This window comes from Stigmatopora nigra, chromosome 16 (genome assembly GCF_051989575.1).
Source record: "Stigmatopora nigra isolate UIUO_SnigA chromosome 16, RoL_Snig_1.1, whole genome shotgun sequence".
In the NCBI taxonomy this organism is placed as follows: Eukaryota; Metazoa; Chordata; class Actinopteri; order Syngnathiformes; family Syngnathidae; genus Stigmatopora; species Stigmatopora nigra.
Window position 1 is genome coordinate 12,673,092 of NC_135523.1, and position 17,958 is coordinate 12,691,049.

Sequence of the window (17,958 nt, forward strand, 5' to 3'; positions counted from 1 at the left end):
GGTTGGGGTTATGGTTGGGGTTATGGTTGGGGTTATGGTTGGGGTTATGGTTATGGTTGGGGTTATGGTTGGGGTTATGGTTGGGGTTATGGTTGGGGTTATGGTTGGGGTTATGGTTGGGGTTATGGTTGGGGTTATGGTTGGGGTTATGGTTGGGGTTATGGTTGGGGTTATTGTTGGGGTTATGGTTGGGGTTATGGTTGGGGTTATGGCTATGGTTGGGAATATGGTTTTGGTTGGGGTTATGGTTATGGTTGGGAATCTGGTTATGGTTGGGGTTAAGGTTTGGGTTAGGGTTATGGTTTGGGTTAGGGTTATGGTTTGGGTTAGGGTTATGGTTTGGGTTATGGTTTGGGTTCGGGTTATGGTTTGGGTTAGGGTTATTGTTAGGGGTTTGGGGTTATGGTTGGGGTTATGGCTGTGGATGGGATTATGGTTTGGGTTAGGGTTCTTGTTAGGGGTTTGGGTTAGGGTTATTGTTAGAAGTTAGGGGTTATGGTTTAGGTTAGGGTTATTGTTGGGGTTATGGTTTGGGTTAGGGTTATTGTTAGGGGTTGGAGTTATGGTATGGTTTAGGGTTAATGTTGGGAGTTAGGGGTTATGTTTTGGGTTATGGTTATGGTTGGGGTTATGGTTTAGGTTAGGGTTATTGTTAGGGGTTGGGGTTATGGTTTGGGTTAGGGTTATTGTTAGGGGTTATGGTTTGGGTTATGGTTATGGTTGGGGTTATGGTTATGGTTTGGGTTATGTTTATGGTTTGGGTTATGTTTATGGTTGGGAATCTGGTTATGGTTGGGGTTATGGTTTAGGTTAGGGTTATTGTTAGGGGTTTGGGTTATGGTTTGGGTTAGGAATATTGTAAGGGATAAGGGGTTATGGTTTGGGTTTTGGTTATGGTTGGGGTTATGGTTCGGGTTAGGGTTATTGTTAGGGGTTGGGGTTATGGTTTGGGTAAGGGTTATTGTTAGGGGTTGGGTTTATGGTTTGGGTTAGGGTTATTGCTAGGGGTTATGTTTTGGGTTATGGTTATGGTTATCGGTTGGGTTAGGGTTTGGGTTATGGGTTGGGTTATGGGTTGGGTTATGGTTTGGGTTCGGGTTATGGTTTGGGTTAGGGTTATTGTTAGGGGTTGGGGGTTATGGTTTGGGTTATGGTTATGGTTGGGGTTATGGCTATGGATGGGATTATGGTTTGGGTTAGGGTTCTTGTTAGGGGTTTGGGTTAGGGTTATTGTTAGAAGTTAGGCGTTATGGTTTAGGTTATGGTTGGGGTTATGGTTTAGGTTAGGGTTATTGTTAGGGGTTGGGGTTATGGTTTGGGTTAGGGTTATCTTAAGGGATTAGGGGTTATGGTTTGGGTTAGGGTTCTTGTTAGGGGTTTGGGTTAGGGTTATTGTTAGAAGTTAGGGGTTATGGTTTGGGTTATGGTTGGGGTTATGGTTTAGGTTAGGGTTATTGTTAGGGGTTGGGGTTATGGTTTGGGTTAGGGTTATTTTAAGGGATTAGGGGTTATGGTTTGGCTTTTGGTTATGGTTTGGGTTAGGGTTATTGTTAGGGGTTGGAGTTATGGTTTGGTTTAGGGTTAATGTTGGGAGTTAGGGGTTATGTTTTGGGTTATGGTTATGGTTTGGGTTATGGTTATGGTTGGGGTTATGGTTTAGGTTAGGGTTATTGTTAGGGGTTGGGGTTATGGTTTGGGTTAGGGTTATTGTTAGGGGTTATGGTTTGGGTTATGGTTATGGTTGGGGTTATGGTTATGGTTTGGGTTAAGTTTTGGGTTAGGTTTTGGGTTAGGTTTTGGGTTAGGTTTTGGGTGAGGTTTTGGGTGAGGTTTTGGGTGAGGTTTTGGGTGAGGTTTTGGGTGAGGTTTTGGGTTAGGTTTTGGGTTAGGTTTTGGGTTAGGTTTTGGGTGAGGTTTTGGGTGAGGTTTTGGGTGAGGTTTTGGGTGAGGTTTTGGGTTAGGTTTTGGGTTAGGTTTATTGTTAGGGGTTGGGGTTATGGTTTGGGTTATGGTTTAGGTTAGGGTTATTGTTAGGGGTTGGGGTTATGGTTTGGGTTAGGGTTATTATTAGGGGTTATGGTTTGGGTTAGGGATATTGTTAGGGGTTAGGGGTTATGGTTTGGGTTAGGGTTATTGTTAGGGGTTGGGGTTATGGTTTGGGTTATGGTTGGGGTTATGGTTGGGGTTATGGTTGGGGTTATGGTTGGAGTTATGGTTGGGGTTATGGTTAGGGTTATGGTTAGGGTTGGGGTTATGGTTGGGGTTATGGCTAAGGTTGGGAATATGGTTTTGGTTGGGGTTATGTTTATGGTTGGGAATCTGGTTATGGTTGGGGTTATGGTTTACGTTAGGGTTATTGTTAGGGGTTGGGGTTATGGTTTGGGTTAGGAATATTGTAAGGGATAAGGGGTTATGGTTTGGGTTTTGGTTATGGTTGGGGTTATGGTTCGGGTTAGGGTTATTGTTAGGGGTTGGGGTTATGGTTTGGGTTAGGGTTATTGTTAGGGGTTGGGGTTATGGTTTGGGTTAGGGTTATTGCTAGGGGTTATGTTTTGGGTTATGGTTATGGGTTGGTGTTACGGCTGGCAGCCTGGACACACACTATGTAGGAGGTGTGTGCTTTCCTTTCTTTACTGGTATCTGCCACTGTGGCTCCACCCCTGTGACAGAGCCCTGCCCAGGCCAACACGGCTGTAATTAATTCCCCAATCATCCCTCCTGCCCTTATTTAAAGCCTTTTCAGTTGTCAGTTCACCCTTTGCCCTTGCCCTGGCCTTTGCCCTTGTCCTTGATGCCTTGCTGAGTTGCAGGCTTGTGAGTATGTTACTCCCTGTTATATTTTGTATGTGTTGTTAATGATTTTGGGTTGCATAGGGGGACTTCTTGAGATAATTTTAGACACCCATGGGTATACATATAGTTTGTGCATTTAGACACAGTTATTCCCCTGTCTAGATTACATTACATCAGTTTAACAGTGGCATCCTTCGGTCTTATTTCCTGTATTTTGTGGGTGTTCATTTGAACACCTGTCTGGGAGGGGTTTTTTACCGTGTTTATTTGAGGGTGCCACTTTAATATCTCGTGCTTCCCCTATGTTATCCCGTAGTCTGTTTTATTGACTTTATTGTAAATAAAAATAACTGAAGGCTACTTGCAATGTGTGTCCGAACTCATCTTTGACCGAACCTGTCTGCTGTGATAGTTGCGACTCCCTGGTATATCATACCCCAGGGGGAGTCGTAACAGTTGGGTTAGGGTTATTGTTTGTGGTTGGGGTTATGGTTTGGGTTATTGTTAGGGTTATGGTTATGGTTTGGGTTAGAGTTAATGTTAGGGGTTGGGGTAATAGTTTGTGTTAGGGTTATTGTTAGGGTTTAGGGGTTATGGTTTGGTTTACGGTTATGGTTAAGGTTATGGTTGGGGTTATGGTTATTGTTAGGGGTTGGGGTTATGGTTTGGGTTAGGGTTATTGTTAGGGGTTGGGGTTATGGTTTGGGTTAGGGTTATTGCTAGGGGTTATGTTTTGGGTTATGGTTATGGGTTGGTGTTACGGCTGGCAGCCTGGACACACACTATGTAGGAGGTGTGTGCTTTCCTTTCTTTACTGGTATCTGCCACTGTGGCTCCACCCCTGTGACAGAGCCCTGCCCAGGCCAACACGGCTGTAATTAATTCCCCAATCATCCCTCCTGCCCTTATTTAAAGCCTTTTCAGTTGTCAGTTCACCCTTTGCCCTTGCCCTGGCCTTTGCCCTTGTCCTTGATGCCTTGCTGAGTTGCAGGCTTGTGAGTATGTTACTCCCTGTTATATTTTGTATGTGTTGTTAATGATTTTGGGTTGCATAGGGGGACTTCTTGAGATAATTTTAGACACCCATGGGTATACATATAGTTTGTGCATTTAGACACAGTTATTCCCCTGTCTAGATTATATTACATCAGTTTAACAGTGGCATCCTTCGGTCTTATTTCCTGTATTTTGTGGGTGTTCATTTGAACACCTGTCTGGGAGGGGTTTTTTACCGTGTTTATTTGAGGGTGCCACTTTAATATCTCGTGCTTCCCCTATGTTATCCCGTAGTCTGTTTTATTGACTTTATTGTAAATAAAAATAACTGGCTACCTGCAATGTGTGTCCGAACTCATCTTTGACCGAACCTGTCTGCTGTGATAGTTGCGACTCCCTGGTATATCATACCCCAGGGGGAGTCGTAACAGTTGGGTTAGGGTTATTGTTTGTGGTTGGGGTTATGGTTTGGGTTAGGGTTATTGTTAGGGTTATGGTTATGGTTTGGGTTAGAGTTATTGTTAGGGGTTGGGGTAATAGTTTTTGTTAGGGTTATTGTTAGGGTTTAGGGGTTATGGTTTGGTTTACGGTTATGGTTAAGGTTATGGTTGGGGTTATGGTTTGGGTTAGCGTTATTTTTAGGGGTTAGGGGTTATGGTTTGGGTTATGGTTATTGTTGGGGTTACTGTTATGGATGGGATTATGGTTTGGGTTAGGGTTATTGTTAGGGGTTGGGGTAATAGTTTGTGTTAGGGTTATTGTTAGGGTTTAGGCGTTATGGTTTGGTTTACGGTTATGGTTAAGGTTATGGTTGGGGTTATGGTTTGGGTTAGCGTTATTTTTGGGATTCAGGGGTTATGGTTTGGCTTATGGTTATTGTTGGGGTTATGGTTATGGATGGGATTATGGTTTGGGTTAGGGTTATTGTTGGGGGTTGGGTGTTATGGTTTGGGTTATGGTTATGGTTTGGGTTATGGTTATGGTTGGGGTTATGGTTTGGGTTAGGGTTATTGTAAGGGGTTATGGTTTGGGTTAGGGATATTGTTAGGGGTTAGGGGTTATGGTTTGGGTTATGGTTGGGGTTATGGTTGGGGTTATGGTTGGGGTTATGGTTGGGGTTATGGTTATGGTTATGGTTATGGTTATGGTTATGGTTATGGTTGGGGTTATGGTTGGGGTTATGGTTGGGGTTATGGTTGGGGTTATGGTTGGGGTTATGGTTGGGGTTATGGTTGGGGTTATGGTTGGGGTTATGGTTGGGGTTATGGTTGGGGTTATGGTTGGGGTTATGGTTGGGGTTATGGCTATGGTTGGGAATATGGTTTTGGTTGGGGTTATGGTTTTGGTTGGGGTTATGGTTATGGTTGGGAATCTGGTTATGGTTGGGGTTAAGGTTTGGGTTAGGGTTATGGTTTGGGTTAGGGTTATGGTTTGGGTTAGGGTTATGGTTTGGGTTAGGGTTATGGTTTGGGTTATGGTTTGGGTTCGGGTTATGGTTTGGGTTCGGGTTATGGTTTGGGTTAGGGTTATTGTTAGGGGTTTGGGGTTATGGTTGGGGTTATGGCTGTGGATGGGATTATGGTTTGGGTTAGGGTTATTGTTAGAAGTTAGGGGTTATGGTTTAGGTTAGGGTTATTGTTGGGGTTATGGTTTGGGTTAGGGTTATTGTTAGGGGTTGGAGTTATGGTATGGTTTAGGGTTAATGTTGGGAGTTAGGGGTTATGTTTTGGGTTATGGTTATGGTTGGGGTTATGGTTTAGGTTAGGGTTATTGTTAGGGGTTGGGGTTATGGTTTGGGTTAGGGTTATTGTTAGGGGTTATGGTTTGGGTTATGGTTATGGTTGGGGTTATGGTTATGGTTTGGGTTATGTTTATGGTTTGGGTTATGTTTATGGTTGGGAATCTGGTTATGGTTGGGGTTATGGTTTAGGTTAGGGTTATTGTTAGGGGTTGGGGTTATGGTTTGGGTTAGGAATATTGTAAGGGATAAGGGGTTATGGTTTGGGTTTTGGTTATGGTTGGGGTTATGGTTCGGGTTAGGGTTATTGTTAGGGGTTGGGGTTATGGTTTGGGTAAGGGTTATTGTTAGGGGTTGGGTTTATGGTTTGGGTTAGGGTTATTGCTAGGGGTTATGTTTTGGGTTATGGTTATGGGTTGGGTTAGGGTTTGGGTTATGGGTTGGGTTATGGGTTGGGTTATGGTTTGGGTTCGGGTTATGGTTTGGGTTAGGGTTATTGTTAGGGGTTGGGGGTTATGGTTTGGGTTATGGTTATGGTTGGGGTTATGGCTATGGATTAGATTATGGTTTGGGTTAGGGTTCTTGTTAGGGGTTTGGGTTAGGGTTATTGTTAGAAGTTAGGCGTTATGGTTTAGGTTATGGTTGGGGTTATGGTTTAGGTTAGGGTTATTGTTAGGGGTTGGGGTTATGGTTTGGGTTAGGGTTATCTTAAGGGATTAGGGGTTATGGTTTGGGTTAGGGTTCTTGTTAGGGGTGTGGGTTAGGATTATTGTTAGAAGTTAGGGGTTATGGTTTGGGTTATGGTTGGGGTTATGGTTTAGGTTAGGGTTATTGTTAGGGGTTGGGGTTATGGTTTGGGTTAGGGTTATTTTAAGGGATTAGGGGTTATGGTTTGGGTTTTGGTTATGGTTGGGGTTATGGTTTGGGTTAGGGTTATTGTTAGGGGTTGGAGTTATGGTTTGGTTTAGGGTTAATGTTGGGAGTTAGGGGTTATGTTTTGGGTTATGGTTATGGTTTGGGTTATGGTTATGGTTGGGGTTATGGTTTAGGTTAGGGTTATTGTTAGGGGTTGGGGTTATGGTTTGGGTTAGGGTTATTGTTAGGGGTTATGGTTTGGGTTATGGTTATGGTTGGGGTTATGGTTATGGTTTGGGTTAAGTTTTGGGTTAGGTTTTGGGTTAGGTTTTGGGTTAGGTTTTGGGTGAGGTTTTGGGTGAGGTTTTGGGTGAGGTTTTGGGTGAGGTTTTGGGTGAGGTTTTGGGTAAGGTTTTGGGTTAGGTTTTGGGTTAGGTTTATTGTTAGGGGTTGGGGTTATGGTTTGGGTTAGGGTTATTGTTAGGGGTTAGGGGTTATGGTTTGGGTTATGGTAATGGTTGGGGTAATGGTTTAGGTTAGGGTTATTGTTGGGGTTATGGTTTGGGTTAGGGTTATTGTTAGGGGTTGGAGTTGTGGTATGGTTTAGGGTTAATGTTGGGAGTTAGGGGTTATGTTTTGGGTTATGGTTATGGTTGGGGTTATGGTTTAGGTTAGGGTTATTGTTAGGGGTTGGGGTTATGGTTTGGGTTAGGGTTATTGTTAGGGGTTATGGTTTGGGTTATGGTTATGGTTGGGGTTATGGTTATGGTTTGGGTTATGTTTATGGTTTGGGTTATGTTTATGGTTGGGAATCTGGTTATGGTTGGGGTTATGGTTTAGGTTAGGGTTATTGTTAGGGGTTGGGGTTATGGTTTGGGTTAGGAATATTGTAAGGGATAAGGGGTTATGGTTTGGGTTTTGGTTATGGTTGGGGTTATGGTTCGGGTTAGGGTTATTGTTAGGGGTTGGGGTTATGGTTTGGGTAAGGGTTATTGTTAGGGGTTGGGTTTATGGTTTGGGTTAGGGTTATTGCTAGGGGTTATGGTTATGGTTATGGGTTGGGTTAGGGTTTGGGTTATGGGTTGGGTTATGGGTTGGGTTATGGTTTGGGTTCGGGTTATGGTTTGGGTTAGGGTTATTGTTAGGGGTTGGGGGTTATGGTTTGGGTTATGGTTATGGTTGGGGTTATGGCTATGGATGGGATTATGGTTTGGGTTAGGGTTCTTGTTAGGGGTTTGGGTTAGGGTTATTGTTAGAAGTTAGGCGTTATGGTTTAGGTTATGGTTGGGGTTATGGTTTAGGTTAGGGTTATTGTTAGGGGTTGGGGTTATGGTTTGGGTTAGGGTTATCTTAAGGGATTAGGGGTTATGGTTTGGGTTAGGGTTCTTGTTAGGGGTTTGGGTTAGGGTTATTGTTAGAAGTTAGGGGTTATGGTTTGGGTTATGGTTGGGGTTATGGTTTAGGTTAGGGTTATTGTTAGGGGTTGGGGTTATGGTTTGGGTTAGGGTTATTTTAAGGGATTAGGGGTTATGGTTTGGGTTTTGGTTATGGTTGGGGTTATGGTTTGGGTTAGGGTTATTGTTAGGGGTTGGAGTTATGGTTTGGTTTAGGGTTAATGTTGGGAGTTAGGGGTTATGTTTTGGGTTATGGTTATGGTTTGGGTTATGGTTATGGTTGGGGTTATGGTTTAGGTTAGGGTTATTGTTAGGGGTTGGGGTTATGGTTTGGGTTAGGGTTATTGTTAGGGGTTATGGTTTGGGTTATGGTTATGGTTGGGGTTATGGTTATGGTTTGGGTTAAGTTTTGGGTTAGGTTTTGGGTTAGGTTTTGGGTTAGGTTTTGGGTGAGGTTTTGGGTGAGGTTTTGGGTGAGGTTTTGGGTGAGGTTTTGGGTGAGGTTTTGGGTTAGGTTTTGGGTTAGGTTTTGGGTGAGGTTTTGGGTGAGGTTTTGGGTGAGGTTTTGGGTGAGGTTTTGGGTTAGGTTTTGGGTTAGGTTTATTGTTAGGGGTTGGGGTTATGGTTTGGGTTATGGTTTAGGTTAGGGTTATTGTTAGGGGTTGGGGTTATGGTTTGGGTTAGGGTTATTATTAGGGGTTATGGTTTGGGTTAGGGATATTTAGGGGTTAGGGGTTATGGTTTGGGATAGGGTTATTGTTAGGGGTGGGGGTTATGGTTTGGGTTATGGTTGGGGTTATGGTTGGGGTTATGGTTGGGGTTATGGTTGGAGTTATGGTTGGGGTTATGGTTAGGGTTATGGTTAGGGTTGGGGTTCTGGTTGGGGTTATGGCTAAGGTTGGGAATATGGTTTTGGTTGGGGTTATGTTTATGGTTGGGAATCTGGTTATGGTTGGGGTTATGGTTTACGTTAGGGTTATTGTTAGGGGTTGGGGTTATGGTTTGGGTTAGGAATATTGTAAGGGATAAGGGGTTATGGTTTGGGTTTTGGTTATGGTTGGGGTTATGGTTCGGGTTAGGGTTATTGTTAGGGGTTGGGGTTATGGTTTGGGTTAGGGTTATTGTTAGGGGTTGGGGTTATGGTTTGGGTTAGGGTTATTGCTAGGGGTTATGTTTTGGGTTATGGTTATGGGTTGGTGTTACGGCTGGCAGCCTGGACACACACTATGTAGGAGGTGTGTGCTTTCCTTTCTTTACTGGTATCTGCCACTGTGGCTCCACCCCTGTGACAGAGCCCTGCCCAGGCCAACACGGCTGTAATTAATTCCCCAATCATCCCTCCTGCCCTTATTTAAAGCCTTTTCAGTTGTCAGTTCACCCTTTGCCCTTGCCCTGGCCTTTGCCCTTGTCCTTGATGCCTTGCTGAGTTGCAGGCTTGTGAGTATGTTACTCCCTGTTATATTTTGTATGTGTTGTTAATGATTTTGGGTTGCATAGGGGGACTTCTTGAGATAATTTTAGACACCCATGGGTATACATATAGTTTGTGCATTTAGACACAGTTATTCCCCTGTCTAGATTATATTACATCAGTTTAACAGTGGCATCCTTCGGTCTTATTTCCTGTATTTTGTGGGTGTTCATTTGAACACCTGTCTGGGAGGGGTTTTTTACCGTGTTTATTTGAGGGTGCCACTTTAATATCTCGTGCTTCCCCTATGTTATCCCGTAGTCTGTTTTATTGACTTTATTGTAAATAAAAATAACTGAAGGCTACTTGCAATGTGTGTCCGAACTCATCTTTGACCGAACCTGTCTGCTGTGATAGTTGCGACTCCCTGGTATATCATACCCCAGGGGGAGTCGTAACAGTTGGGTTAGGGTTATTGTTTGTGGTTGGGGTTATGGTTTGGGTTAGGGTTATTGTTAGGGTTATGGTTATGGTTTGGGTTAGAGTTATTGTAAGGGGTTGGGGTAATAGTTTGTGTTAGGGTTATTGTTAGGGTTTAGGGGTTATGGTTTGGTTTACGGTTATGGTTAAGGTTATGGTTGGGGTTATGGTTTGGGTTAGCGTTATTTTTAGGGGTTAGGGGTTATGGTTTGGGTTATGGTTATTGTTGGGGTTACTGTTATGGATGGGATTATGGTTTGGGTTAGGGTTATTGTTAGGGGTTGGGGTAATAGTTTGTGTTAGGGTTATTGTTAGGGTTTAGGCGTTATGGTTTGGTTTACGGTTATGGTTAAGGTTATGGTTGGGGTTATGGTTTGGGTTAGCGTTATTTTTAGGATTCAGGGGTTATGGTTTGGCTTATGGTTATTGTTGGGGTTATGGTTATGGATGGGATTATGGTTTGGGTTAGGGTTATTGTTGGGGGTTGGGTGTTATGGTTTGGGTTATGGTTATGGTTTGGGTTATGGTTATGGTTGGGGTTATGGTTTGGGTTAGGGTTATTGTAAGGGGTTATGGTTTGGGTTAGGGATATTGTTAGGGGTTAGGGGTTATGGTTTGGGTTATGGTTGGGGTTATGGTTGGGGTTATGGTTGGGGTTATGGTTGGGGTTATGGTTGGGGTTATGGTTGGGGTTATGGTTATGGTTATGGTTATGGTTATGGTTGGGGTTATGGTTGGGGTTATGGTTGGGGTTATGGTTGGGGTTATGGTTGGGGTTATGGTTGGGGTTATGGTTGGGGTTATGGTTGGGGTTATGGTTGGGGTTATGGTTGGGGTTATGGTTGGGGTTATGGCTATGGTTGGGAATATGGTTTTGGTTGGGGTTATGGTTATGGTTGGGAATCTGGTTATGGTTGGGGTTAAGGTTTGGGTTAGGGTTATGGTTTGGGTTCGGGTTATGGTTTGGGTTAGGGTTATTGTTAGGGGTTTGGGGTTATGGTTGGGGTTATGGCTGTGGATGGGATTATGGTTTGGGTTAGGGTTCTTGTTAGGGGTTTGGGTTAGGGTTATTGTTAGAAGTTAGGGGTTATGGTTTAGGTTAGGGTTATTGTTGGGGTTATGGTTTGGGTTAGGGTTATTGTTAGGGGTTGGAGTTATGGTATGGTTTAGGGTTAATGTTGGGAGTTAGGGGTTATGTTTTGGGTTATGGTTATGGTTGGGGTTATGGTTTAGGTTAGGGTTATTGTTAGGGGTTGGGGTTATGGTTTGGGTTAGGGTTATTGTTAGGGGTTATGGTTTGGGTTATGGTTATGGTTGGGGTTATGGTTATGGTTTGGGTTATGTTTATGGTTTGGGTTATGTTTATGGTTGGGAATCTGGTTATGGTTGGGGTTATGGTTTAGGTTAGGGTTATTGTTAGGGGTTGGGGTTATGGTTTGGGTTAGGAATATTGTAAGGGATAAGGGGTTATGGTTTGGGTTTTGGTTATGGTTGGGGTTATGGTTCGGGTTAGGGTTATTGTTAGGGGTTGGGGTTATGGTTTGGGTAAGGGTTATTGTTAGGGGTTGGGTTTATGGTTTGGGTTAGGGTTATTGCTAGGGGTTATGTTTTGGGTTATGGTTATGGTTATGGGTTGGGTTAGGGTTTGGGTTATGGGTTGGGTTATGGGTTGGGTTATGGTTTGGGTTCGGGTTATGGTTTGGGTTAAGGTTATTGTTAGGGGTTGGGGGTTATGGTTTGGGTTATGGTTATGGTTGGGGTTATGGCTATGGATGGGATTATGGTTTGGGTTAGGGTTCTTGTTAGGGGTTTGGGTTAGGGTCATTGTTAGAAGTTAGGCGTTATGGTTTAGGTTATGGTTGGGGTTATGGTTTAGGTTAGGGTTATTGTTAGGGGTTGGGGTTATGGTTTGGGTTAGGGTTATCTTAAGGGATTAGGGGTTATGGTTTGGGTTAGGGTTCTTGTTAGGGGTGTGGGTTAGGGTTATTGTTAGAAGTTAGGGGTTATGGTTTGGGTTATGGTTGGGGTTATGGTTTAGGTTAGGGTTATTGTTAGGGGTTGGGGTTATGGTTTGGGTTAGGGTTATTTTAAGGGATTAGGGGTTATGGTTTGGGTTTTGGTTATGGTTGGGGTTATGGTTTGGGTTAGGGTTATTGTTAGGGGTTGGAGTTATGGTTTGGTTTAGGGTTAATGTTGGGAGTTAGGGGTTATGTTTTGGGTTATGGTTATGGTTTGGGTTATGGTTATGGTTGGGGTTATGGTTTAGGTTAGGGTTATTGTTAGGGGTTGGGGTTATGGTTTGGGTTAGGGTTATTGTTAGGGGTTATGGTTTGGGTTATGGTTATGGTTTGGGTTTTGGTTATGGTTGGGGTTATGGTTTGGGTTAGGGTTATTGTTAGGGGTTGGAGTTATGGTTTGGTTTAGGGTTAATGTTGGGAGTTAGGGGTTATGGTTTGGGTTATGGTTATTGTTGGGGTTACTGTTATGGATGGGATTATGGTTTGGGTTAGGGTTATTGTTAGGGGTTGGGGTAATAGTTTGTGTTAGGGTTATTGTTAGGGTTTAGGCGTTATGGTTTGGTTTACGGTTATGGTTAAGGTTATGGTTGGGGTTATGGTTTGGGTTAGCGTTATTTTTAGGATTCAGGGGTTATGGTTTGGCTTATGGTTATTGTTGGGGTTATGGTTATGGATGGGATTATGGTTTGGGTTAGGGTTATTGTTGGGGGTTGGGTGTTATGGTTTGGGTTATGGTTATGGTTTGGGTTATGGTTATGGTTGGGGTTATGGTTTGGGTTAGGGTTATTGTAAGGGGTTATGGTTTGGGTTAGGGATATTGTTAGGGGTTAGGGGTTATGGTTTGGGTTATGGTTGGGGTTATGGTTGGGGTTATGGTTGGGGTTATGGTTGGGGTTATGGTTGGGGTTATGGTTGGGGTTATGGTTATGGTTATGGTTATGGTTATGGTTATGGTTATGGTTGGGGTTATGGTTGGGGTTATGGTTGGGGTTATGGTTGGGGTTATGGTTGGGGTTATGGTTGGGGTTATGGTTGGGGTTATGGTTGGGGTTATGGTTGGGGTTATGGTTGGGGTTATGGTTGGGGTTATGGCTATGGTTGGGAATATGGTTTTGGTTGGGGTTATGGTTATGGTTGGGAATCTGGTTATGGTTGGGGTTAAGGTTTGGGTTAGGGTTATGGTTTGGGTTAGGGTTATGGTTTGGGTTCGGGTTATGGTTTGGGTTAGGGTTATTGTTAGGGGTTTGGGGTTATGGTTGGGGTTATGGCTGTGGATGGGATTATGGTTTGGGTTAGGGTTCTTGTTAGGGGTTTGGGTTAGGGTTATTGTTAGAAGTTAGGGGTTATGGTTTAGGTTAGGGTTATTGTTGGGGTTATGGTTTGGGTTAGGGTTATTGTTAGGGGTTGGAGTTATGGTATGGTTTAGGGTTAATGTTGGGAGTTAGGGGTTATGTTTTGGGTTATGGTTATGGTTGGGGTTATGGTTTAGGTTAGGGTTATTGTTAGGGGTTGGGGTTATGGTTTGGGTTAGGGTTATTGTTAGGGGTTATGGTTTGGGTTATGGTTATGGTTGGGGTTATGGTTATGGTTTGGGTTATGTTTATGGTTTGGGTTATGTTTATGGTTGGGAATCTGGTTATGGTTGGGGTTATGGTTTAGGTTAGGGTTATTGTTAGGGGTTGGGGTTATGGTTTGGGTTAGGAATATTGTAAGGGATAAGGGGTTATGGTTTGGGTTTTGGTTATGGTTGGGGTTATGGTTCGGGTTAGGGTTATTGTTAGGGGTTGGGGTTATGGTTTGGGTAAGGGTTATTGTTAGGGGTTGGGTTTATGGTTTGGGTTAGGGTTATTGCTAGGGGTTATGTTTTGGGTTATGGTTATGGTTATGGGTTGGGTTAGGGTTTGGGTTATGGGTTGGGTTATGGGTTGGGTTATGGTTTGGGTTCGGGTTATGGTTTGGGTTAAGGTTATTGTTAGGGGTTGGGGGTTATGGTTTGGGTTATGGTTATGGTTGGGGTTATGGCTATGGATGGGATTATGGTTTGGGTTAGGGTTCTTGTTAGGGGTTTGGGTTAGGGTCATTGTTAGAAGTTAGGCATTATGGTTTAGGTTATGGTTGGGGTTTTGGTTTAGGTTAGGGTTATTGTTAGGGGTTGGGGTTATGGTTTGGGTTAGGGTTATCTTAAGGGATTAGGGGTTATGGTTTGGGTTAGGGTTCTTGTTAGGGGTGTGGGTTAGGGTTATTGTTAGAAGTTAGGGGTTATGGTTTGGGTTATGGTTGGGGTTATGGTTTAGGTTAGGGTTATTGTTAGGGGTTGGGGTTATGGTTTGGGTTAGGGTTATTTTAAGGGATTAGGGGTTATGGTTTGGGTTTTGGTTATGGTTGGGGTTATGGTTTGGGTTAGGGTTATTGTTAGGGGTTGGAGTTATGGTTTGGTTTAGGGTTAATGTTGGGAGTTAGGGGTTATGTTTTGGGTTATGGTTATGGTTTGGGTTATGGTTATGGTTGGGGTTATGGTTTAGGTTAGGGTTATTGTTAGGGGTTGGGGTTATGGTTTGGGTTAGGGTTATTGTTAGGGGTTATGGTTTGGGTTATGGTTATGGTTGGGGTTATGGTTATGGTTTGGGTTAAGTTTTGGGTTAGGTTTTGGGTTAGGTTTTGGGTTAGGTTTTGGGTGAGGTTTTGGGTGAGGTTTTGGGTGAGGTTTTGGGTGAGGTTTTGGGTGAGGTTTTGGGTAAGGTTTTGGGTTAGGTTTTGGGTTAGGTTTATTGTTAGGGGTTGGGGTTATGGTTTGGGTTAGCGTTATTTTTAGGATTCAGGGGTTATGGTTTGGCTTATGGTTATTGTTGGGGTTATGGTTATGGATGGGATTATGGTTTGGGTTAGGGTTATTGTTGGGGGTTGGGTGTTATGGTTTGGGTTATGGTTATGGTTTGGGTTATGGTTATGGTTGGGGTTATGGTTTGGGTTAGGGTTATTGTAAGGGGTTATGGTTTGGGTTAGGGATATTGTTAGGGGTTAGGGGTTATGGTTTGGGTTAGGGTTGGGGTTATGGTTGGGGTTATGGTTGGGGTTATGGTTATGGTTATGGTTATGGTTAGGGTTATGGTTGGGGTTATGGTTGGGGTTATGGTTGGGGTTATGGTTGGGGTTATGGTTGGGGTTATGGTTGGGGTTATGGTTGGGGTTATGGTTGGGGTTATGGTTGGGGTTATGGTTGGGGTTATGGTTGGGGTTATGGTTGGGGTTATGGCTATGGTTGGGAATATGGTTTTGGTTGGGGTTATGGTTATGGTTGGGAATCTGGTTATGGTTGGGGTTAAGGTTTGGGTTAGGGTTATGGTTTGGGTTAGGGTTATGGTTTGGGTTAGGGTTATGGTTTGGGTTAGGGTTATGGTTTGGGTTATGGTTTGGGTTCGGGTTATGGTTTGGGTTCGGGTTATGGTTTGGGTTAGGGTTATTGTTAGGGGTTTGGGGTTATGGTTGGGGTTATGGCTGTGGATGGGATTATGGTTTGGGTTAGGGTTCTTGTTAGGGGTTTGGGTTAGGGTTATTGTTAGAAGTTAGGGGTTATGGTTTAGGTTAGGGTTATTGTTGGGGTTATGGTTTGGGTTAGGGTTATTGTTAGGGGTTGGAGTTATGGTATGGTTTAGGGTTAATGTTGGGAGTTAGGGGTTATGTTTTGGGTTATGGTTATGGTTGGGGTTATGGTTTAGGTTAGGGTTATTGTTAGGGGTTGGGGTTATGGTTTGGGTTAGGGTTATTGTTAGGGGTTATGGTTTGGGTTATGGTTATGGTTGGGGTTATGGTTATGGTTTGGGTTATGTTTATGGTTTGGGTTATGTTTATGGTTGGGAATCTGGTTATGGTTGGGGTTATGGTTTAGGTTAGGGTTATTGTTAGGGGTTGGGGTTATGGTTTGGGTTAGGAATATTGTAAGGGATAAGGGGTTATGGTTTGGGTTTTGGTTATGGTTGGGGTTATGGTTCGGGTTAGGGTTATTGTTAGGGGTTGGGGTTATGGTTTGGGTAAGGGTTATTGTTAGGGGTTGGGTTTATGGTTTGGGTTAGGGTTATTGCTAGGGGTTATGTTTTGGGTTATGGTTATGGTTATGGGTTGGGTTAGGGTTTGGGTTATGGGTTGGGTTATGGGTTGGGTTATGGTTTGGGTTCGGGTTATGGTTTGGGTTAGGGTTATTGTTAGGGGTTGGGGGTTATGGTTTGGGTTAGGGTTATTGTTAGGGGTTGGGGGTTATGGTTTGGGTTATGGTTATGGTTGGGGTTATGGCTATGGATGGGATTATGGTTTGGGTTAGGGTTCTTGTTAGGGGTTTGGGTTAGGGTTATTGTTAGAAGTTAGGCGTTATGGTTTAGGTTATGGTTGGGGTTATGGTTTAGGTTAGGGTTATTGTTAGGGGTTGGGGTTATGGTTTGGGTTAGGGTTATCTTAAGGGATTAGGGGTTATGGTTTGGGTTAGGGTTCTTGTTAGGGGTTTGGGTTAGGGTTATTGTTAGAAGTTAGGGGTTATGGTTTGGGTTATGGTTGGGGTTAGGGTTTAGGTTAGGGTTATTGTTAGGGGTTGGGGTTATGGTTTGGGTTAGGGTTATTTTAAGGGATTAGGGGTTATGGTTGGGGTTATGGTTTGGGTTAGGGTTATTGTTAGGGGTTGGAGTTATGGTTTGGTTTAGGGTTAATGTTGGGAGTTAGGGGTTATGTTTTGGGTTATGGTTATGGTTTGGGTTATGGTTATGGTTGGGGTTATGGTTGGGGTTATGGTTGGGGTTATGGTTGGGGTTATGGTTGGGGTTATGGTTGGGGTTATGGTTGGGGTTATGGTTGGGGTTATGGTTGGGGTTATGGTTGGGGTTATGGTTGGGGTTATGGTTGGGGTTATGGCTATGGTTGGGAATATGGTTTTGGTTGGGGTTATGGTTATGGTTGGGAATCTGGTTATGGTTGGGGTTAAGGTTTGGGTTAGGGTTATGGTTTGGGTTCGGGTTATGGTTTGGGTTAGGGTTATTGTTAGGGGTTTGGGGTTATGGTTGGGGTTATGGCTGTGGATGGGATTATGGTTTGGGTTAGGGTTCTTGTTAGGGGTTTGGGTTAGGGTTATTGTTAGAAGTTAGGGGTTATGGTTTAGGTTAGGGTTATTGTTGGGGTTATGGTTTGGGTTAGGGTTATTGTTAGGGGTTGGAGTTATGGTATGGTTTAGGGTTAATGTTGGGAGTTAGGGGTTATGTTTTGGGTTATGGTTATGGTTGGGGTTATGGTTTAGGTTAGGGTTATTGTTAGGGGTTGGGGTTATGGTTTGGGTTAGGGTTATTGTTAGGGGTTATGGTTTGGGTTATGGTTATGGTTGGGGTTATGGTTATGGTTTGGGTTATGTTTATGGTTTGGGTTATGTTTATGGTTGGGAATCTGGTTATGGTTGGGGTTATGGTTTAGGTTAGGGTTATTGTTAGGGGTTGGGGTTATGGTTTGGGTTAGGAATATTGTAAGGGATAAGGGGTTATGGTTTGGGTTTTGGTTATGGTTGGGGTTATGGTTCGGGTTAGGGTTATTGTTAGGGGTTGGGGTTATGGTTTGGGTAAGGGTTATTGTTAGGGGTTGGGTTTATGGTTTGGGTTAGGGTTATTGCTAGGGGTTATGTTTTGGGTTATGGTTATGGTTATGGGTTGGGTTAGGGTTTGGGTTATGGGTTGGGTTATGGGTTGGGTTATGGTTTGGGTTCGGGTTATGGTTTGGGTTAAGGTTATTGTTAGGGGTTGGGGGTTATGGTTTGGGTTATGGTTATGGTTGGGGTTATGGCTATGGATGGGATTATGGTTTGGGTTAGGGTTCTTGTTAGGGGTTTGGGTTAGGGTCATTGTTAGAAGTTAGGCATTATGGTTTAGGTTATGGTTGGGGTTATGGTTTAGGTTAGGGTTATTGTTAGGGGTTGGGGTTATGGTTTGGGTTAGGGTTATCTTAAGGGATTAGGGGTTATGGTTTGAGTTAGGGTTCTTGTTAGGGGTGTGGGTTAGGGTTATTGTTAGAAGTTAGGGGTTATGGTTTGGGTTATGGTTGGGGTTATGGTTTAGGTTAGGGTTATTGTTAGGGGTTGGGGTTATGGTTTGGGTTAGGGTTATTTTAAGGGATTAGGGGTTATGGTTTGGGTTTTGGTTATGGTTGGGGTTATGGTTTGGGTTAGGGTTATTGTTAGGGGTTATGGTTTGGGTTATGGTTATGGTTGGGGTTATGGTTATGGTTTGGGTTATGTTTATGGTTTGGGTT